Source organism: Camelus ferus, chromosome 10, assembly GCF_009834535.1.
Source record: "Camelus ferus isolate YT-003-E chromosome 10, BCGSAC_Cfer_1.0, whole genome shotgun sequence".
NCBI lineage: Eukaryota > Metazoa > Chordata > Mammalia > Artiodactyla > Camelidae > Camelus > Camelus ferus.
Window position 1 is genome coordinate 46,978,637 of NC_045705.1, and position 23,760 is coordinate 47,002,396.

Sequence of the window (23,760 nt, forward strand, 5' to 3'; positions counted from 1 at the left end):
TTGGATGCCTTCAAGATAACTTACACATTATGGCAAAATAATTATTGTAACTCTTTTGGCAACTAGGCAAACTATCATTAAATTTTGCATTAGTATTCAGTTTAGGGTTTTCTCTAAACTAATATAGTGCCAACAGCTCTTTTTTAGTTGCTATAATGGTTCTTTCACATTTTTATGGTACTGTAGTAAAGCTGAATTTACTGGCTACATTTGAAGGTGGAGTAGAGCAGCACAAGAGTCAACATTAAAATGATTCAGTGCCCGTTGGAGAAAAATTCTTCTTAACTTGATATTGGAAACAATGTGGGGCTTGAGGGCAGTTTGCTAAGAATGGCTAATAAATCTGAATATTCCCCCTAAAGCTGTTCTCTGAACTTGTTTTTAACCAAGAAGATAGGTTTAATCGTCTTTCAGTGTTCTTACATATTTTTATTAATGTTTAAAGGAATTAAACGCATATAGAGAAGGGGAAATAAAGCCATAATTTGAACTGGGTGGTGGTCTCAAGTATAGGAAGTGAAGAAGAACCAATAAACGCATTAATTATGTACAGCTAACTATTATTTTATAATATAAAAATCTATAAAGTGTGAAATATAGTCTGTCTATAATTCAGGAAAAAGTAAAGTCAGTGCTTTACTCAAGCATTTAGATAGAAATATTTTAAGTAACTATTCAGTTTATAAAGATTGTTTGAATAATCAACAAAATCGAGTTCATTTTGTTGTAAACTTGTCTCTACACATCATTCTCAGCACATAGTTTGTCTGAAGTACATATTTTATGTTATCTTGGAGTATGGATATAAATGCTTATCATTTCACCAAATTTTTGCCAGCTCCAAACATTAAAATGTGAGCTAAATGTTACCAGTAAAGATAAAAACATTTTCCGCATTCTCTTCTCTTTTTCTCCCTTCCTTCTCTCTCCTTCCCTTTTGCCCTACTCTCTCTTGTTCTCCATATTTCTTATTGGAGTTTTTCAAAGATGCAAAGCAATTATTATGTAAAAAGATTAATTTCCTAAGCATTACCTTCTATACATGACTGGCAGAAAGACTTATCTTTAATATTTAATCAGTCAGAAGTTTTATCCACATGATCTAATGCTTGTTTTTTTATTATTATTTGTTTAGAAAGTGCTTGCAAGAGAAAAATAAAGGTGGTCTCTAGAGTAAAGCCTTAAAACTTGATTTATTATTGGAAAGTTTGTGTGGGTGGAGTTTTCTTTGGATATAAATGGTACTGGAGTTAGCTCTTTTTCTTTTCAGCTCACACAGTTTCATATAAACTTAAGTGAATGAATTCATTAATAAAGCAGATTTTCTATTTTTATTTCATCTTTGGGCTCTTTTATACCTTTGGAAAATAGAAGCACAACAAAAAGGTATGTTTGACAGTTAATTATTGTTTTTACCTTTTTGACCCATGTATAGTAGATAATTAAGCAATAGCATTAATGGAATCCAAGTCTGCACCCCAAGTCTGCATCCAAGTCATAACTCTCTACATTAAGCAGAATATGGATTCTTTTTTTCCTAAAGCTATGGCGGCTGGTAACAAGCTTATGGCTTGGTTTTAATTATTGCTGCTAGTATTCTGAGTTTCACTGAACAAAGTATGGAAGAAATACAGATGTCATTTTCTTGTAAATATTATTTCTCTTCCAATAATACATATATATGGCATTATCAATTAGAATGGGTTATTTTTAAGGTGAGATTGGTTATATATAATTTGATATCTGATATAGCAGTAGGTGCACACACATGGAATGGTTGACAACTTTAAGGGTTGGAAGCATTCTGGGCTTTGTCCCTGGTAGTGACAGTATGTGGAGGCCACTGTTGATTTTGTGATAGTTACAGAGAATTTTTTCCCTGGACTTGCAGTCACAGAATAGATAGCTGCAAGACAATATCTGGGGGAAGACAGAGAAAGTAAGGCATGAAAAATGTGGGTGTAGACAAGAGATCTGAGTGTCAGAAATCTTTGAGGTCCTAGAGATTTCTGAGGAGAAGATACATGGTTGAACAAATGGAAGAAATACCTGTCCCTCAAGTTTCACAGCCGTAATTGAGGAGAGGAGATAAAACGCAGAGAAATTAGTGAAACAGGAAATGACTGAAATAGGAAGTTTTTGCAAAATCAGAAAATGGATTTGAGGATTGTTTTTTAAGATGTGGAAATACTTATTTGGCTCAGACAGTAGTAACTTAAAAAGAGTTATATGTTTTTTTTTTCCCTAATCTGTTTCAATTTTGTTGATTTCAGTTCAATGTATTTTTAAGGACAACTGTAGGAATTTTAGGAAATGGGCACCTCCCTGGTTAAAAAAAAACAGTAAGAATAATTTTGCTTTATCTGGGTAAAGATGAATACACACACAAACATACATATATAAATATAAATATAAATAAATATATGAATACAGTCATCTTATTATCACACTCTATGTCTTATATTGGAGACCTTTGGAAGAGTTTCACTGTAACTATCACCAAGTAGCACCCTTATATCTTCTAGAAGGAAAGAATCACATGAATTAGGTTTCAGTTATGGTATACGATGTTTTTAGTTTTGGAGGTTGGGAAACTCTTTGAATCACATTTCTGTGAAGTGACTTTTAGTGTAATGAATCTTTCTACCTTTCCTATCTCGTTCCACTTCCCTTCTTCCTTTCCTTTCCCTCCATCCTTTCACTCCTTTCTTTAATTTAGAGACAGTTTTCAATTAGTGTGTATGCTTCTTGCCAAGCTGTAAGATAATACCTAACATGTGTTCATTAAGTTATATACCTTTTTGATTAAGGACTAGAGTTCTGATTGAGTTTCTTGTATGAACTAAGAGCACTTGCATTCGTTTTGTGCAATCAAAGGAACTAGGGAACTGTTGGAATTAGTTTTACTACTGTGAAGTGAAGATAAGATAATTGGAAAGAAATTACAGTCTTTATTGACCCAGAAGTTTATGAAACCTGAATTAGGATTTGTCAGATTTTAAGGCTTGTTGAGTGTTTGCTCCGTAAGAACAAGATAGAGGAATAATTATGGTCTAAAGGAGAATTTTTAAGTTTTCTGAAAGACTTCCTACAGTGAGATATTATATACAACCATATACTTATAACCTTAAGGGAAGTCCATAGTTGTGTTTTTCTGGTGAGTCTTCTACATGGGATGAATCCCTCTCAGTTCTTGTTGTAGGTTGTTTCTTGAGAATAATTTGACTTAGGCATAAAGGGGGTTAAATATCCTTTGCAAACAAAAGGATAAAATTTACAAATTATCTCAAGGATACTAAGCAGGAGATGAAACCCAGATATTCCTGAAAGAAAGTCGTGGATTGGCCAAAAGTACGAGTATACAGAAAATCAACAGAACAACAAGCTGTGCAGCAATGTGAAGTGTCTAGAGTGAACAGGCTGCAACTCTCCTCCAACAGCACCTACCAGTGCTCTAGTCCTCCACAGTTTCTGTGGCAGGAGAGGAAGGGGAGGGAATCAAGGGTCTATATTTGGCAGAGAAGTTAAAAACAACTGTTGCTAGTGTTAAACACCTGTATGTTCCAGGAATTGTGCAAGGCACTTTTATCTTGTTGTTTTTAATCCTTTCAACAAATCCCCCGAATCCCTGGTTATTTTCTCTAAATTCCGATTTACCTTTTGCCTTCATAGCAATTAAAATAATTATTAATTATCATGTATTTGTATGTTTATTTAATGTCTATTTTCTTCACTAAACTAAAGGCTCTGTCAAGACAAAGACCATGAATATTTTGTTCAACCTGTATACCCAGTTTCTGGCACAGTGAGTGACATGTACTAGTTCCCAATAGATATTTGTTGAATAAATAAACAAATGAACAGCAAAAAAAAAAAAAAAAAAAAAAAAAAAAGATAAAGGGAAGAAGGAAGGAAGGAATGCAAGGGAGAAAAAGGCATAACTGGGATTCAGACACAGTCTCTTTGACTTGAGAACACATCTTTTCCCACTCTTGAACACCAGCGTTTCACTTTTGTAGAATATTCTTGATTATGAACTTATCTGATAAAATTTCCTTAGGTTCAGCTGTCTTAGAGCACTTCAAATCTGTTTACATCTTATTATGAGAACTCTTACATCTTATCCTGAGACTGAATGCCATGAAAAAGGGTGTCCTGTCTTTTTCTCATCCTGTTGGAATATTACAGCCAATTTATGCTAACAATTCTCTCCAGAAATACAGACTTCATATTCTAGATATTTGGGTTTCTGTTCCTCCTACGCAAGAAGTGAATTTCTCTTTCCTTCTCTGAGACTGGCCCTTAACTTAGCTCCTTGTGCTGCTGAATTGACTTTCAGTAATGGCAGAGGGAGTGTTGAGTGCCCTGCTGAGTTTGTTGCTGGAGGAGATATGTGTCACTCTTATTTAAAGAGAGCCTGTGGGAGTTGCTGGGCTCAACCCAAGGGGCTCTTATCCTGGCAGGTGCCAGGCACTGGGGCTTGGTTTGGTCATTCAGCAGTGATCTCTTTCCATTTACCTCATTTTGCTGCTTCAATTTTTCCTTGAATTTTTCTTGACAAATATCATTGTTAAGAAGATTTTATTTTAATATTGGGTTTTTTGCATAACACTGTTGATCATTTTCATTTCATTTTATTCCCGGTGCCATCTTTTGAAAACTTTACTGTGTCCTTCCATTCTATTTCCCAGAATGGGAGGAAATGTAAGACTATAGAGAGTAAATGCAAGCTTTGCCTAATCTCAGTGCAGAAAGGTGTCATTTTAGTTAGTCTTTCAGCAATGCTAGTAGCCTTGAAAGCATACATTTTTCAGGCTGTTTAGATGTGGTTAATTCAAACAGGAAGTGTGTATCTCCCAGATATATTGAATGGAGCCTAATTTAAAACTTGATATTAAGTGTCCTATATAAATTCCCAAGAGGGTACAAGAAATAGATTTCTGTAATATGAAGCAATAACCATCTTTACTGGACCAAACTGATAATCTTGGAAGCTCTGGCCATCTGGGAATCTATCATTTGAAGCAGCCTGGCCTACTTGGAAGTTAGTATCTTAGTGAGGAGTGATCTGAGCCATTAGGGTCTTCACATTGGATGGTGTAATCAGTGGTCAGTCTAATCTCCAAGTTGCCCTCTGAAAACTATTTAAAGATGTGATTATCTGTTTTCCCAGTTATGGTAAATCCTTTTTTGGTAGCAAATATTTTCTTTCAAGGAGTGTGCTTAGCATCTGTTGGAAATTAATTCAACTCCACAAATATATACTGGGTACTGACTGTATTCAAAACATTAGATGCTGCATTAGAAACAAATACAAATGTACAGAGGTCCTGCCATCAAGAACCTTAGCATCTAAACATAATTATTAAACTCTCTTACTGCTTTTTGTGTCCCTGTGTCTAACTCAGTGTGTGGCTCAAAGGAGGGATTAATGAATGTTAATTAAGTTACCTTGATTATTGTAGAGGAGATTTGTAATTTCCTATGCAGAATATGTTATGTGCCTTAATAAAGTAAAAAATAGTACTCTAGAGAGTGTGAAAGAATTAAAGATACATCCTTTTAAGAAGAAGGACCTTAATTTAGGAAGCAGACTTTTTGATATTCTTTGAAAATTGAGTAGAATTTTTTCAGTGCAATAGAGAATGAGGAGAGAGGTGCATCCTGTTGGTGAGGGGAATAGCACAAGCATGGGTATGGAACAGATAGAAGGAAGCAGGGAAGCATGGGATAGGGAACAATGAGAAGTCCAATTTGACTGAGGTTCAGGGTATGTACAAACTAGAATATTTAGTATTATCATATCGTTGTGGCCCGTAAACCTAAGCTAAGGCATTTGGTAGATCTTAGGGGGCCATCAAACTAAACAGTCCAGTGGTATGGCAAGAATGTTGCTTTTGAAAAATTAGTTCAGCCAGCAGTTTTTAGAATAGATTAGAGGGGGAAAAAAGACTTTAACTAGATAAACACCTTGTAAGGATTATTACAATAGTTCAGGCAGGAGGTAAGAGGTTTAAACAAGGATGGGTATTTTAGAACAGAACATTAGAACAGAAGGAAGTGACTTTGCCAAAGTGGCATCAATAAGACTGGTTGGATTATATGCGGTGGAAAGTATGAGGAAAAGAGGGGAGTCAAAATTGCTTATTGCTTCTCCGTGTTCCAGTGATTCATCACAACATTGAATTTTTGAAAAGGCAGAGGGAAAATATCATGCCAATTATCTCTTGTCAGGGCTCAAATCCCTTGCATCTCATTGGTTAGAAACCCATTGAAAATCAAGGATAGTTTTTTCTTCCCATGGAGACCTGGGAGTAAGGTATGTTTTTAAGGGAATGAGAATATACCTAAAGATAAAATTACTTTGAGGATTTAGAGGCATAACATAAACACAAAAGATATTAACACTAGAAGCTCAAGTGCACAGGCAGAGCCCTGTTGATTTCAGAGGCGTAAGGTAAAACTTGGCTACCATGAGTGAGAAAAGTGAAGATACTGGAGATTATGGCATCCCTATCAGGTGGCTTTCACATGGGGATTAGTACATGACATCTGTGAGGAATAAAACAGGTGTGCACAGAGTTTCGTTACTTTTAAGACTCTTTTAGACAAAGTGATGACTGTATCTCCCTGGTTGTATCACTACATTCTGTCCTTTTCCACAGAAGGTATAGTCACAGCAATTATTACACTTTGGATATAGGCCCTCTCTACTTGTCTCTTTCAAGGGAAAAGGAAATAGTGCAGGAAAATATATTCATAAGTAAGAAAAGACATTAAAATAAGATTTAAAAAATAGACTTTCTCAAGAAAGTGAAATGAAGTCAAGTTTATTTTGTTATCCTCATTACCTTATCATTCAGACTGACACTAACATGCATGCGTTCATTTACTCATTCACTCAATAACAATATTAATTCAGGATTCTTGTGGACGCAGGGAAGAATTTAAAATGGTAAAGGAAGAATTAAAACCCCAAAACAGCTTTTGAGTGCTTTCTGTGAATTAGAACTGTATTAGATACTTCATATTAGTTTAAAAACATACCGTGTGGAATTCCTGCCACCCCTGGTTGCTGCTGTGTACTGGCTATGATCTAGTATTTGAAATATATAGTTTGATAAGTTTTGATATAAGTATACACCACGGAAGCCATTTCCAAAGTCAAGATAGTTTATATATCCATAACCCCTAGCGGTTTCTTAATGCCCCATCACAGTCTCTCATTCCTACCTGTCCTTGATCTTTTTTCAACCTCATCCCCAGGCAATCACTGATCAGCTGCCACTGTAGACTGCATTTAACATTTTTTAAATGTAAGTGGAATCACACATTATGTACTCTTTTTTTGGTCTAGTTTCTTTTATTCAGCACAATTATTTTGAGATTCACTGAAAAGGTACATGTGTTGTGCATGTCAATAATTTATTTTTTAAATTGCATAGTATTTTATTGTATGGATGTATCATAATTTGATTATCCACTTAAGTTCTTTCTAGTTTTTGGCAGTTACAAATGAAGCTGCTTTGAACATTTGTCTTTGGGTGGGCGTATGCTTTCTTTTCTCTTGAGTAAATACCTAGTAATGGAATGGCTTGGTTACATAGGTGCATGTTTAACTTTATAAGAACTGCTAATTTTTTCCAAAGTGGCTTACCATTTTATTTTCCTACTAGCAATATGTAAAAGTTCCAGTTGCCCTACATTCCTAATAACAGTTGGCATGTTTAGTCTTCAATTTTAGCTATTCAAGTGGTTTGTAGTGGTGGCTCCTTGTGGTTTTAATTTGTATTTCTCTAATGACTGATGATGTTGAGCATCTTTTTATATGTTTATTTGTCATCCATCTATCTACTTTGTTGAAGTGCCTTTTAAATCTTTTGCTGTTTTTTTTTTTTTTAGAAAAATTGGAGTTGTCTTCTTTTTTATTGAGTTGTAATAGTTGTTTATATTTATTTTAATTCAGATTATTTGTCAGTCATATGCGTGCACATATTTTTTACTTGTCTGTGGCTTGTCTTTTAATTTTGTCTTTTGAAGAGCCAGTGTTTTAAATTTCAGTGAAGTTTATTGCTTTTCTTCCGTATTTCATGCTTTTTGTGTCACATTTAAGAAATTTTTGCAAAACCCAAGGTTAGATTTTCTCCTATGGGTTCCTTTAGAAGTTTTATAGTTTTAGTTTTTAATTTAGGATTGTGATTTATTTTTAGTTAATTTTTGTAATAGGGTAAGATGAGGTTTGCGGTTTATATTTTTGCCTATGGCTGTCCAGTTGTTTTAGTGCCATTATCTGAAATGATTATCTTTTCCTCCATTAAATTGCCTTGTCATTTTTGTTGAAAATAAGTTGACCATATATGTATAGGTTCATCTCTGGAGTCTATTCTGTTCCATTGATCTACTTGTCTATTTTTTTTATGCCATTATCTTGATTACTTGATTACTATAAACTCATAGAATGAGTCGGGAAGTATTACCTCCTCTTCAATTTTCTGTAAGTTTGTGTACAATAGGTACCATTACTTTTGAAATGCTTCAAAGACCTCACTAATGAAACCATCTGGGCCTGGAGTTTTCTTTCTGAGAAGGTTTTTAACTACAAATTCAATGTCTTTAATAGATACAGGGCTATGTAGGTTATGTATTTCATCTAAATTATATACTTTATTTAAGTGCATTTTATGTAAGTTGTTTAATCTATTGGCATAGATTTGTTCATAATATCTACTCATTATAATTTTAATATTTGTAGAATCTTTAGTGCTGTCACTTCTCTTATTTATGATATGAGAATGTAAACAGCATGAAATTTAATATTACTTTTCTGTTTTATATTTTACTGATTTCTTTGTTTAGTCTTATTATTTCACTTTTCCTGCATACTTTGGGCTTAAGTTGCTCTTCTTTTAGGCAAAAGCTGAGGTCACTGATTTGAGACCCTCATTTTCAATATAGGTTTTAGTGCTATAAAATTTACGCTTTAGCTGTATTCCATACATTTTAATATGTGGTGTTTACATTTTTATTCAGTTCAGAATACTTTCTAATTTCCTGTTTGATTTCTTCTTTGATCCATGTGTAATATAGAAGTGTTATTTTATTTCCTAATATTTGCAGATTTTCCAGATATCTTTCTGTGTTGCATTCCTAGTTCTTTTGTTAGTTGACAAGTTCTATCAATGTAAACTAGATAAACTTGGTTGACAATATTGTCCAGGTCTTCTATATCCTTACTGATTTTTTGTTTTCTTGTTCTGTTATTAATTAAGAGAGATTTTGAGATCTTTGATTAAAATTCTTCCTGAAATTTTATTAGTTGTCTTTCTTGTATTTTGAAGCTCTATTAGGTAGAAACATGTTTAGGGTCATTATGTCCTCCTAGTGAATTGACCCCTTTATCATCGTACAAGAATCCCTTTAGCCATAGTAATAGTCTTTGCTCTGAATATAATTTGTCTTATAGCCAAAGCCGCTTTCTTTTATTAGTAGTGCTGTGGTATATATATATATATATTTTTTTCATCTTTTCACTTTTAAAGTATTGTGTCTTCATTTTTAAAGTGAATTTCTTGTAGCCAGCATACAGTAGAGTCTTGCTTTTTCATTCAATATAACAATCTCCCCCTTTTAATTTGGGTGTTTAAACCATTTACATTTAATGTGATTATTGACATGGGTTGAGTTTAAATATATATGCTCTTTGTTTTCTGTTTATATCATCTGTTCATTATTATCTTTCCCCTTTTTCTTGCTTTCACTTTAATTTACTGAGAATTTTTATGATGTCATTTAAAATCCCTTACTGGCTTGTTAATCCTGATTCTTTTTTTATTTTATTATATTTAGTGGTCACTTTAGTATTTATAACAATCCTTTACCACTTATCACAGTCTTACTTCAAGTAACATTATCCCACATAAAATATGACATGAGAATTTTGCAATAGCATACTTCCATTTCTCCCTCCTGGCCTCTATGCTATTGTTGTTGTACACATTACTTCTATACATGTTACAAATCTAAAGGTAATTATTTTGCTTTGAATACTCAATAATATTTTAAAGATATTTAAAAAATTTAAAAAGTATTTTATGTTTACCCACATAATTACCATTTTTATTGTACTTTATTTCTTTGTTTAGATTCAGATTTCCATTTGATAATATTACTTTCTACTTGAAGGAAGGACCTCTTTAATATTTCTTGTAGGCTATATCTGCTGGTGAGATAATGATATTTCCTTCACTTTTTATATTTCTGAAAAATCTTTATTTTGCTAGGTGTAGACTTTTAGATTAATGTTTTATTGTTCTATAATTTAAAAATACTGATTTATTGTCTTTTGGCTTGCATTGTTTTAAAAAAAATGTCTGCTGTAATTCTTTTATATATTTATCTGTATATGATGTGCCATTTTCCTCTGGCTGCTTTCAAGATTTTCTTTTTATCATTGGTTGTAAGTAACTTGATTATTATGTGCCTTAGTGTAGTTTTCTTAATGTTTATTGAGCTTGGGGTTTTTTGAGATTCTTGGATCTTGGTTTATAGTTTTTACCACATTTAAAAAGTTTTCATCTGTTACTACTTCAGAATTTTTTATTCACTACTATTCTTTGTGGAATCCAAATACACATATATTAGGCAGCTTGAAGTTGTTCTTCAGTTCATTGATTCTGTTCACATTTCTTCATCTTTTTTTTTCATTCTGTTTCTGTTTCATTTTAGATTGTTTCTATTGTTAAGTCTTAACATTCCCTTGTCTTTGTCCTGCAGTGTCTAATCTGATTTTAATTCTAATCCGTGTATTTTTTTTTAATCTCAGGCATTGTATTTTTTATTTCTAGTAGTTACATTTGAGTCTTTATTATGTATTTGATATCTCTACTTAGTATGTTTAGCCTTCAAGTTCTGTGAACAAATAGAATGCAACTAATAACTATTTTAATATCCTTGTTTACTAATTCTATCTTCTGTATCATTTCTAGGTTAGTTTCAATTGATTGCTTTTTTTACTTCATAATGGGTGGTATTTTTCAGCTTCTTTGCATGGCTGGTGATTTTTTTATTAGATGCCAGAAATTGTGAATTTTACCCAGTTAAGTGCTGAATTATCAGGAATCCTATAAATATTTTTGGACTTTTTTTCTGGTATGCAATTAAGATACTTGGAAATAGTTTGATCTTTTCAGTACTTTCTTTTAAGCACTGTCAGTTGGAACCAACACAACCTCTAGTGTAGGGTTGCTTTTCTGCATTGTTGAGGCAATACTTTTCCAAGTACTCTGCCCAGCACTGACATTATGAAGTTTTTCACTTTGATGATGGGAAACTGAATTATTCCTGGATTTGTATGAGCTCTGGAGATTTTTTTCTCTGCTCCATTTAGGTACATCTTTCCCTAATCTTGGTTAGTTTCCTCACATATGTGTGCTTATCAGTGATTGTCTAAATTTTTGTGGAGGATTCTCTGTAGATCTCTGGAAGTCTATGTGCAGGTCTCTCCTTTGTTACTCTGTGTTACTAACTCCAGCCACGTTGGCCTCTTTAGACGCCCAGATTTATCTTCTTAATTCATTGAGACCATTAGGCTCTGCCTCTGTACACTGCAGTTGGTAATTTCTTTCTTGAGGCAGTAAACTGGGACAACTAGAGGGATGACCTCATTTGTTTTTCTTCTCTCAAGAATCACTGTTCTTCATTGCCTGATATTCAGTTTCTAAAAACTGTTGTTTTCATATATTTTTTACAGTTTTTAAGTTGTTTAAGCCAGAAGAGTAAATCCAGTCCCTGTTAGTCCATCTTCGCCAGTAACAGAAATCTCCACATATAGGAAGAAAATATATGATATATATTAAGCATGCAGTATATTGAGTGCTTCACACATTGAGAAAGTATTCAGTAATTGATCATTAATATTGTCATTTCTCTGCCTGCATCCTGTTCAATAAGCCTTATTTTGTATACCACCTTCTATATGAAGCTTTCCAGATGAATTATTACTCTTTATTTTTTGTACTCACATAACTTTTTTTTATACTTTCATTTGACACACATCTGCATTATAAATTTTGGTTTATGTGTTTGCTGTTTGTGGTAGATTGTAAGCCCTTAAACAAATAAGATCTATCTTGTTTATCTATCCTTAGTTTTTGGCATCTAGTAAATGCTTAGGTATTTGTTGCATAAATGAATAGTCAAGACACCTTTTATGAAATATTCAGGAGTAGAATTTTTGATTAGGAAGGAAAAAGAGATAGTTTAATAGTATGATAACATTTGAGTAGAATGAAGGAGAGAGGGGGTAAGATTTGGGGATTCCAGAGAGCAACATGGGAGCAGAAAGTGGTTGGTTGAGGTTAGTAATATATAATAATGATAATGATGATACTAGTAAATACTACTGCTGCTGTTACTACTACTACTACTACTAAAGTTACTGTGATGGTGAGAGAGGATAGAGGAATATAGCATGGACAATGAGAGAGACATACTGTAGTGTGTCAATGGAACGATTTTGTGATACCTTCAGCACCTTGCTATAATATAGATGGTAACATTGGTGACATTACATAAATATATATTGTGTGAATCAGTATAACTTGAATTGTAATAGAGGCTTTTAAACAAAGTGCTGAGAGAAAATAATATACTTTTTGGAGTAGGTGAAACTTAGAAGGAGGAGAGGGGTATGGATTAACTGAGAAGAAGCAGAAAGAAATTCTAGGTAATGGAGAATAGCATAAAACCAAAGAATAGTATAGGCTGTAAATAAGTATAATGTAACATCAAATGGACCTTGGAGCTGAGATCACTAGGGCTTCACTCTTATCTCTGCCATTTGGTGTAACTCTGGACAAATTACTTAGCCTTTCTGAGATTCAATTCTCTCATCTGTAAAATGGGTGTGGTTGTTGGAAAGATTATATGATGCATAGAGAAAATTTATTTTATTTCTGGCAGATAGTGGGTCTGATAACTATTAGTTTCTTCTTTTTAGACATTCTATATCTTCCGATGAGGAAAGAAAAATGCTTCAAGAAGGACTTTGTGACCCCTCATCACTTTGTATAAGAGCCCAGGTATAATATATAATTTGTGAGTGTAACTAATGTTCCCATTTATTTCCTATTTCCATGGCAAATGAGGATTGCATTGCATTTTGTGGTCCAATACTAAGGCCTAGGTAACTTTAACACCCAATTTCTTTACATCTTCTAGTTTTAACTTGTGTTTGTAACTATTGGGATTATTGGCTAAATTTTACATACAAATGAAACAATTTTACTACTACAATTCAATATTTTTCAGGAATGTTTCTATTTATAGGGAACATATCTACTGAATAAAAAAATGGAAAGATGAGTATCCGAAATCCTAAAATTTTCCGAGTTCTGAAACCACTTGTATTCTTTTAAGTTATTTATTTTACAAATAAAATTAGTTTCAATTTTAATTTCCCATCATAGAATTCATATAATATAAGGTACAGAATCAAGTTTAGAAACCTTTGACTTAAAAAAATAATTATACTTTAAATCTCCAATTGGCTTATAAAAAACCATTGTTAATGTGCACTTACTCACAAAATATTTTGGATGTATGGGGATTTTAAAAGGGATTCAAGCATAACTAATGCCATGTAATATTTTATTTTTTCCCTCAAGGGAAAATTCAGGACTCTTCCAGTTAACTAACTATGTGCTTGGTTAAAAGAACTAAAGAATTTGCACAGTTAATAGAATAAAAATTGATAAACCATAGTAGTTTTGGAGCCAATTTTCAGCACTGTTTTTGGTTGTTGAATACTTCCATTGATACATACAGCTCATATGTATAGTGCATAATGCTGCTGATCCTGCCAAGTGAAGAACCACCTATAGTCATCTGCCTGGATCTCAACTGCTGGGTGCTGAGTTGGCAAGGATCTGGCATGTGGTGGCATCTGACTTCATTTGCTGGTTTCATTATAAACTGGTTCTTTGCATTTATGAACCTTAGTCTGGCCTTGATGACAGTTTGCTTGGTTGAGAGTCACCTTATTTTTAGTTTGAGACATGTTGCCTCCAGGGTGCTTGTAAACATGTTGAGAGGCTGAGTTTTGATGAATCTTACAACAACAATATTAATAATATTAATAGTTCAGCATTTGGCAGTATTATGGATATTAATGCATTCATAGTTCACCTTGACAAACCTGGGCCCAATCACGTGTGAAAATGAGTTTAGTCTTCTAATTTTGGTTTCTGGTGAGTATTTTTATACTTTTTTTCAAACTATAGGTGAAATAGAGAAGATATTGATTGCTTCTTAGAAATGCAAGATTCATAGCCCACATGACTATGTCTTCTTCTGAAGTAAAAAAGAAAATGTGTTATAATAAATTGCCATCTTGATTTAATGAAATAAATGCTTAAGAATTTTTATATTGTATCATGGCTGATTTTTGATATTTTAAATTTCCCATTTTTTCATAATTTCAGAGTGAAGTACCTATTTTGTTATTTCCGCTAAACATATACTGTTAACTTTAAATAACTGATAACTTTATGTAATCTATGCAAGTAAACTGTATATTTATCATAAAATTTAAAACATGCTAATAATAAGTACATATAATAGCTAAGTATAGTCAGTATAGGACAGTTATTTTATCAAAATTACATTCATGAGGAAATAAATGTATCTTCTTATATTAAAATGCCACAGGAATGACACAATTTTATTAAATTATTAGTAAATCTATGACACATCTCATAATTTGTGGGGCCTAGAAATAATATGGCAATGACTAGAGTGGAAAGATCTTGCTCCCTAAAATTTGGTGGCTTGCTGAGCTATCTGAATAATCTATGTCCTTCTGGCACATACCCAAATACATCTTATGATCACAAAAGAATTATTTTTAGATCTCTAACTTAGCTTGTTTTGATATGATATAACCACTGTGTTGTCAGATTTCCTATTTTAAGGAGTATAAATGAATTTGAATTTTTATCTGAAGAAAAAGTATAATATTTGGTCCTTGAAGTATTTGGGTCCATATTTCTACCTAGAAATTCTATTATGTTCAAGTTGTACTACAAGGGGAAAAAGCTTATAAATTTTAAGAAAATAACTTTTTTGTGGTGATAAAATGTGGTTTACATTACTTGGTAAAAGGCATTGACTTAAAACTGAAAGGAAGTAAACAAATCAAATAGAGACTATTTGTTTTGGTTGCTTATAAGCTTTTAATAAGTTTTAGTATAGTCAGACTTATGTCTCAATATTGTATTTTCATTCACATAAATCTTCAAATGGGACATTATGTCCACTTGATAAACATGTAGGGTTAATGATGGTAATTTTCCACCTGTGTCATGAAAGCAGATCCTTTTGATCTTTGTAAAAATTTCCATAGTTTTCTTGGTAAGTCTTTAGAGTATAAAAAAAAATCTGAATTAAAAGGAAAAAAGTTAACATAAAAATCTCACTCTTGCTAAAAAATGTATCACACATAAGGTCTGAAAATAAGAAGAAAATAATCAGAGGTTTATTTTAGATAGCAGATTGGATCCATTCAAAGAATTTGTAGGAGTGTCTTCATTATTCTCTGGTAGTTATAAGTGCTACAAGCTTAGTAATAAAAATAAAGTAGGCTTTAAACCCAAAGCTAGTAACTTTGGCTGAATTTCTTGCCACTTCTGTATCCCCTGCAAAGGAGAATGCATTACATCTCTGTGAACAACCTGAATTTCTCTTGCCCTGCAAAATCATAAAGTCCAACTTGGCTTTTGACACAGTCTAAACTACTCAGATTAGGTAAAGCTGATCTTAAAAGAGAAAAATTGGATACTCAGCAAACCCCAGCAGATATTTTGACACAATCTTGGAGCTGATAAGAGTTGTTATAAATTTAAACATTACCTTTCCTAGCACAGAAACTTCACTAATAAATGGCTTTGAATATTTTATGAATGACTGAGCACCTTACCTTGCTAATAAGTCCTCTAGAAAGCTGTGACTTTTGGGGGGATACTTTTACTTCTGGAGGAAGGAGTGTTGAAGAGAAGGTGCTGATGAGGATGTCATATAATTTTACAAGTTGTATAGCTGTTTTTAACTACAAAACTATCTCTGATTAAAATAACAATTGAGCTTGTAATTTTTTCTGAACAGCTGCTACTACAGGGGGTCATTACCTTGGAGAGCTCGAAAATAATCGCACTCCTGGTACATGAGTTATGTAGTCTTGTATTTTACAGCAAAGCACAAAGTTTAAAGCCTATAGAAGAATGTTATTTGAAAGCTGTCAAACCATGTTAAAAAAGACTGCATCGTCAAAAGGCCCTGGTGGCCACGATTCTGCATGTAGCCTTGTCTTATTCATTATAAAATGCATGTTTATAAAGTTCCACAGAGCATCCAATTCCCAATTCACTTATATCAGCAAGACTTAACTTGCTCATTAATCTAAATTCTTTTGCAACTTTAATCTACATGTTTAATTAATCATAAAATGAGGCGGTAAGTAATTTCAGCAATGTGTGGCTTGTTATCAGATGCATTTAATCACTCTTCTGTGAGCTCATTTGGAAACACCTGAAGATGTCGAGTGCAGTTTGAATAAGCATAAATTATTCTTTGTCAGTGTACTTCACTCAACTAATAAGACATTAATTTAAAAGGCACTGTTTGTCATTTTTAGATCTTTACCAATATTTTTAGCTTAGCAATGTAACTCTAATTGTATATATGATTCACAACTAGTGCCCGACATAGGAAAGGGTAAGAGTTTAATTCATTTTTCTTATTTACAAGTAATTATGTCATGTAATCTTAGTTTTTAATGAGGATTAACCATCTTGTAAGTATTCATATGCTTTTGGAATAAGGTACTAATGAATTATAGTTGGAAAAATTATTTGTTGGTACAAAGGCTTGTGATTCCTTGTTTCTTGCCTAGGTTAGGTCTGAAAAGACATGAGGTTTGGGAGAAGGCTTTGATTTGAGGATATAGGTATTGCATAGAGATTATATGATGCAGATGTTAACCTTAAAAATCCAAGTAAAATAGCTATATTCAGCTATCTCACATAATAACATATGTAATCCTATGTAACATATGTAAAGGACCAGGTAGTCTAAAATAATGACAGTCCCATTTTTTCCCGTATCCTCTCAACAGTATTGCACAGATGATGATAGCACTTTTCTAAAAGGCAAGAAACAAGAACAAACAAAAACTCACTCATAGCTTTAGAGCAAAAGAAAAAAAAAATTCATGAGGGCTGAATGAGTTATGTATCTTGATGTCAGGAGTATAGGAATAAAAATTGCATTTTATAGGATGTCATCACCTGTCCTGTTTATGTCATGAGAGCAGTGACACACGGTAAGAATAATTATCTCAGTGGAAACAAATTTATTTACCTGCTGTGGAACATCCCTGTTCATCTTACTCATGAATGTATCTCACTCATATGCTATCTGTGGATTGTCAGCAGTGAGCCAGAGGGGATGATTCCTGAAAAAGGAATATTGGTTTGAGCTGAAATAGAGCCATATTCTCCATTTTTATTTGACGTGCACATCTCCTGGGTTTCTTCTCTTTTCTTCAGGGATCCTTTACACTGAGCTAACGGTTATTTATATGTCCATTTCTTGCCCTATGCCTCATCACTATGAAAAAATTCTTCTTCCTGTTTTCCTTTCTAAGGGAAGACAAAATCCCAGAAAATCTCATTTGTACAGTTTGAGTCATACAGACCACAGCAACACATCGCAATGAAATGCCATTTACCCTTATTTCACTTAAAGCACTATACATTGTTTTCTTAGAACCACTAATGAAAACGTCAAACACTGGGGCCTTCTTCAGAATCGTTCTTGATAAACAACATTTCATTTGAATTTAACCCTCTTGGTAAGAATATTTTTCTCATTCCTGTATAATCTTATACTCTCAGATGTTTGAATATGTACTATGATTACACACACACACACACACACACACACACACCCCTTTACTCAAAATGCACATATACTGATAGTTTTGCCCAGTCACAAAAAGAGGGCATACCACTCAAACATGCTTCTTCAGTGGAGACTTTACAATTGTTTAGAATGCAATTGTTTAGAAATTTAGAATTGTTTAGATTACCCGGAATGATGAACTACTCCAATGGATACAACCTAATAAGTGAACCTTCCATTCCCAGCTGAACTGACAGAAATTGTTAGCAGAGCTCCAATTTTAAAGCATATCTTCTATGGCTGAAGGACAGCATGCTGGTAAATAAAGTGATCACTGATGGTAGAGAGGGGTGTAAAGAATGAGTGAGGAGCATGTGCAATGTGGTGTCCACTAGCAGTGTGCTCAGGGGGAAGGTTTGGTGTTATCAGAGTCTTCAGCTGTTGTGGGACTTCAGGCTCAGGAGTTGGATGAGAATGTCACAGAGCAGTTGGTTACAGGCAATACTTCTGACTTCATACTACAAGTCTCAATATCTGATTTATGTTATAAATGGGAGAGCAATGATATATTTAGTTGTGGCTTGTGCTACCTCAAGAGAAGGCCTAATATTTCCCTCTCCCCAACCCCAAGTTTCTTAAACAATTGAAATTCTGTTCTAATTTGTGCCAAAAGGTCCATATGTTATTTCCTACAAACAGTTAAATGATTTTTGCCCATCCATCTTTGTTTTGAATCCAGGCTTTGTGAATGCTGTTTGCCTTCCTAGAGCAGGCTAGTTTTTCTTAATCGTTTGAAATTGGCTTATATTAGAAGATCACTTAGGCATTACTATACATATATTAGTGTAGCACATATGGTGGCTTTTTAAGAAGTTCTGATGCTAGATGTTCAAAGCTTTGCCCAGGTAACATTTTTATGGATCCACACAGCCTTGCTTATACAGGAAAAGAAAATACTGAGTCATACAGATAATTAAGTGTGCTGTTAGTTACTTCTGTCAAATTTTCACGACAGTGAGTTGACTTGTAGTTGTGTTAACTTTCCTAGTGCCCTCACCTTAGAAACCTTGTGTATCATTTTTAGGCAACATCTGAATCACTTATATTCAGGAGAAGATAATAATATATGTAGGTTTAGAAACTGCCTATATTTTCCCCATTACTCATAACTCATAGTATTGGCTTGATTATAACTCTTGTTGTCATCATATTAACAATGTGTTACAGCCACAAATAATCATTTTTTCACAAATACTTCCAAGTGCTCTATTTGAAAATCCCAGACTTCATATATAGTAAATAAGGACATAATTTATAACTTTCACATTGAATTCTTGCTTTTTAAAATTTGTGCTTCCCCTTTTGTAAAGCATATGACCTACTTAATAAAGGCTAATAGTCAGTTGCCTTTTTTTTTTTTTTAGTATTTTTAAATCTATATCATAAAAAGACTTCTCTGAAGTATTCACAGGGATGTATTTGTAGGCAATTTCCAACTTACTAATGGATAAATTTCTGAAAGTTTGTTGCTTGAAATTTGGAATGGATATTCTTACAGAAAACATGTTACAGATGGTGATTTGATTCCTTGAGCAACCTGTTGAAACCCTTTTACCTTATTATATGGCTGAATTATAATATTGAGAGTACCAAGTAGCTAACTACTATCTGTTAAGTGGTTTTGATATGAAATCTCATGTTGAAATCTAACTTTAATAACATTCTTTTGACAAATTTCTGATGGTTGGATTTGACTTTTCCTACTTCCACTCTACCAGTGAACAGTAGTGAAAATGAAACACCCACTGAAACTGAATTTGGGAAGACTTCCTGATGTCCCTAGTTACGGAAAGAGAGTAACTGGGTATCCTGGCTGAAGTAGGAGGGAATGGATGACCCTGGTGGCCTTGGTATGGAGATGTATGTCTGTTTACACGAAAGACTTCCCATTGGAGGTTTATATGTTTTGAGGGTGAAAAAGGAGCATTTTCTGGTTTTACACTGATGAGCCAAAAGTGTGGAGAAGATCAGTACTTATGCTCATTCACCATGCTTTACAGTGTATTCCAAGTATTTTCATTGTATACCTTCTTCTTATTCCCCCACCCACTCCCATAATTTTGGCTTTTAAATGGTAGTACTGGTAATAGTAGTTCAGATTCTAATATCAGAACAGTTTTGTAATGTTTTATTGATAAGGTCTCATATAAGATGAGATGCTATATACATGTAAGAAGCATCTAAGTTTGACTCAAGGTTAAATACTGTTGGTTCTCCATATTCGAGTGTTCTACATCTGTGGATTCAACCAACCGCAGATCAAAAATACTCAGAAAAAGAAATTACAGAAAGTTCCAAAAAGCAAAACCTGAATTTCCCATACACTGGAAACTATTTACATAACATTACTGTCTAACTACATTATGTTCTTTAAGAGTATCTGAAGAAAGTCATATGAAAGTGCAGACAGGTAATGGAAAGTTTATTTGGTCACATGTAAAACATCATCTTGAACTTGAGCAGTTGAATTCTATTCATCCTTTTTACTTCAAATCTGGCAGATTATGTATTTTTTTTTTGATTGCCAACGGGAAAGTATGAAAAAAGGAGAGTAGTGGGGAGAAAATGAGAGAAGTGGTATTTTAAAAGGCTCTAAAGATTTAAGCTGTCAGAGAAAACAGTTTGATGAATTATGGGTAAAATAGAAAGAATTTAGTTTCCCAAAGAAATACATGGCTCAAAGTGTAGGGGAAAAGTGCTTGGCAATACAAACCATGTATTTTTCTTAACCTGGGGAGTTTGAAAAAAAATAAAAAAGAAGCATTTGGCAAAGTGAAAACTCAGCTGACTTCATGCCTACCAAGTGAAAAATCTGATTCTTTATCATCTAAGCACATAGTTGAGTAACTCACAAACAGAGCTACCCAGTGTATAAGTTGCAATGGCAAGAAGCCAACAGTGAAATCAAACTCATAAGCACCCTATAGAAAACCCCTCAAATTACTGCTGTGCTGTTGCCAGCTGTACTGCCAGGGAACAAGAGCTGTACAGATTTCTATGGAATGGCTGGGTTACTTAACACAGCTTGATTGGCTCTGTTCCTGCCCCTGTTCTCTTTGGCTGACAGCTGACCACCATACTGGTTTGGTTTGAAATAAGACTGAAGTGAACGTAACCATTTATATGCACCTTCCACTTGAACACTTCTCTCCACTGCTGCCACCCCAACTTCCACACATACCCTATGTATCTTGCAAAAGGATAGATAAATATAACTGAGTTTCTTTAAGTTAAAGCATACTGGGTGGCACTTTGCTGTCCGGTTATTCCACAAATCCATCAGATTTTTAGGAGAAGAATCGTTTCCTCAGTCTTTTATTTGTAAGTGCCTGAATTTGTTGAATGTGAAAAATACCTCAAATCTTTTACTTTTATTAACTTTTCTTCATTTTACTTCACTGCTTGCTTCATGATTCTAGAACTAGAATAGTTATTCAGAAGCCATCTAATCTCTCTCTGTTGTCCTTGGGTAAACTCTGATAGGTGGCTACTTCTGTGTTGTAGTATTTCAAATAAGAAGATATCAAAAGATATCCCAAAGGGCACTAGATAGCTTCAACTGCTACACTGCATGAATTAAGAGAAACTGTTGAAGGAGCGAGGTGGTTGGTTGGCTCTTTCCCTGTTAGACAAACGCTTATGGATTCACATGTTCTAGTTTCCATTAAGTCAGGAGGCTTTCAAACATTTTTGGTTGTGACTCAGAGTAGGAAATGAATTTATAATCTGACCCAGTATGCAGTCTAATAAAACTGAAATAAAAAGTTTTCACGAAAAATACTTATCCTTAATATGTGCAATGTATTTTATTTTCTCTTTTCTTCCCTGTCCTTTCCTCTTCTGTTGCTTCCTCTCTCCTCCATTCCCTTCTCTCCTTTCCTTTTTAATAAAAAATGCTGGCTGGCACTCAGAAAATTGATTTTATCACTCATTCAACCCATAGTTTGAAAAATATTTCATTAAAGCAGGCACTTCCTAAAAAAGTCTTGATCTTCATATTTTTTGGTCTACCATTTTTAAAAAATTGAAGTATAGTTCATGAACAGGTATATTGTTGGTTTTAAACAATGAGTCTCCTTCACTCATTGTTGAAGTGAATGGATACTAATTCTGCTGCCTGTTTATTATTAGAAAGATACATTTTGTACTCCACTAGTTGCATATATAATCTGTTAATAACAGCATGTATTGAGTGCTTAATTGTGCCAAATGTTGTGTTAAATGCTTTATATATACTTGACTCGAGAATTTTACTATTTAATCCTCATGATTATCCTGTGAGGTAGAAATTGTTATTACACCTATTTTTATAGTTGATGAAATTGAGGCTCAGAGTGGTATATCAGCTTTCCTGAATAACATACTAAAATGATAGTGGCCAAATTAAAAATCATGATTGTTTTACTCCATGACCATACTTTTTCTCTCAACTCTAATAATGTCTTAATTTTAGCTCAAAAAAAAGTTAAGTGCTTTTGTGAAGAGTATATATCATAAAGTAAAGAAAAACAGACTTGTGATGATGATTGCCACATATTTTTAATAATGTAAATTGAAACTTCTTGAATATAAACTCCTTGAAATAAAATAATTTTCATTCTGTAAAGAAAAATAGAAAAAGAAAGGATAGGAGAAAGAAAACAAAAAAAGCCTCTCCAGAGCCATGAATAGAAAAACTTGATGCTCTGTTTAAATCTTGTATAATTGAATCTTGTAAAAGTCTTCTTTTTAAGGAAAAAAGAAATACATTACATGGAATTACATCTTATGCTACAGGCTGGGATATTTTAGCAAGTCAGAGGAACTCAAACATGAATGAAGAGTGGAATTTTCCTTTCGTTTTCTATAATAACTATGTTTGTTGAAGAGAAAAACGGAGGAAAAAATGACCATCGTGACTGGTTTTCAAGAAAAACTTGTTTATATGTGTAATACATTGGAGAAATTGTTTGGGATCACTTTGACTATGCAGAAATATGACCACTGAAATTCTTAAGCAAGGTGTGGGGCTGTCGGCTCCATGAAACTAATTAAGTCAAACAAGAGTAAGTTTTTGTGAAGGTAATTCACTTACCTCATTTTTTCAATCTCTCTCTGTAAAGTGGTAAGTATTTTAGAAAGAAAATAATGGGTACAGTTGGCTTTTATAACCTCTTTTTTCCCCGTCCCACCCACTGCCACATTCCTAGGTTTAATACTAGACAGTTTCTCTCTTCCCTCCTTTCTCTGTCTCTTTCTCTTCCCTGTTTCCCTTCTCTTCTCCTCCTGTGACTTTCCTCTTGTCCCCTTTTCTCTCTCTCTGCTAATCTCCTCTCTACCTTATCTCCTCTGCCCCTTCTTTCATTTTTTCATTCTTACAGTCCTTATAATCTCCATTATCACGTTCATTCTTGTACTGGAAAGATGATTCTTGAATCTTCTAAGTAAGGTGCAAATGGATCTTGTTTCTGTTTATTAAAATGATGATCTAGAAAAATAACATCCTTTCTACCTTCTTGCATCTCTCTCTCTCCCATAAGCCAGACATACACTTTCAGAAGAAATCTATTGTCCTATTTTTGGAAAATGTTGAAATATTGCTTTCTACTTTGTATCTTCTTGGGAGTGAGATGTACCTATGGTCATTTTATGACCATTAATGAGAAAACCAAAGATTCCAAACTAAAAATTGGCATTGATCCAGGTACTTCTGCCACACTAACTATAAATGAACCTTTGTAGACACACTTTTATACAAGGAGATGG

General features: G+C 33.5%; 1 protein-coding gene across 11 annotated transcripts in view; it reads left to right on the forward strand.

Moving 5' to 3' along the window:
* SOX6 (SRY-box transcription factor 6) overlaps nt 1–23,760 on the forward strand; it is a 556,391-nt gene that overhangs the window by 106,848 nt on the left and 425,783 nt on the right. For 3 of the 11 annotated variants that reach the window (XM_032488948.1, XM_032488950.1, XM_032488947.1), the window contains exon 3: nt 12,998–13,079. The exons of the other annotated variants lie outside the window; for them this stretch is intronic. The gene's annotated coding sequence lies outside the window, so the exon portion shown is untranslated. The remainder of the gene's footprint in view (nt 1–12,997; nt 13,080–23,760) is intronic. 11 annotated transcript variants of the gene reach the window in all.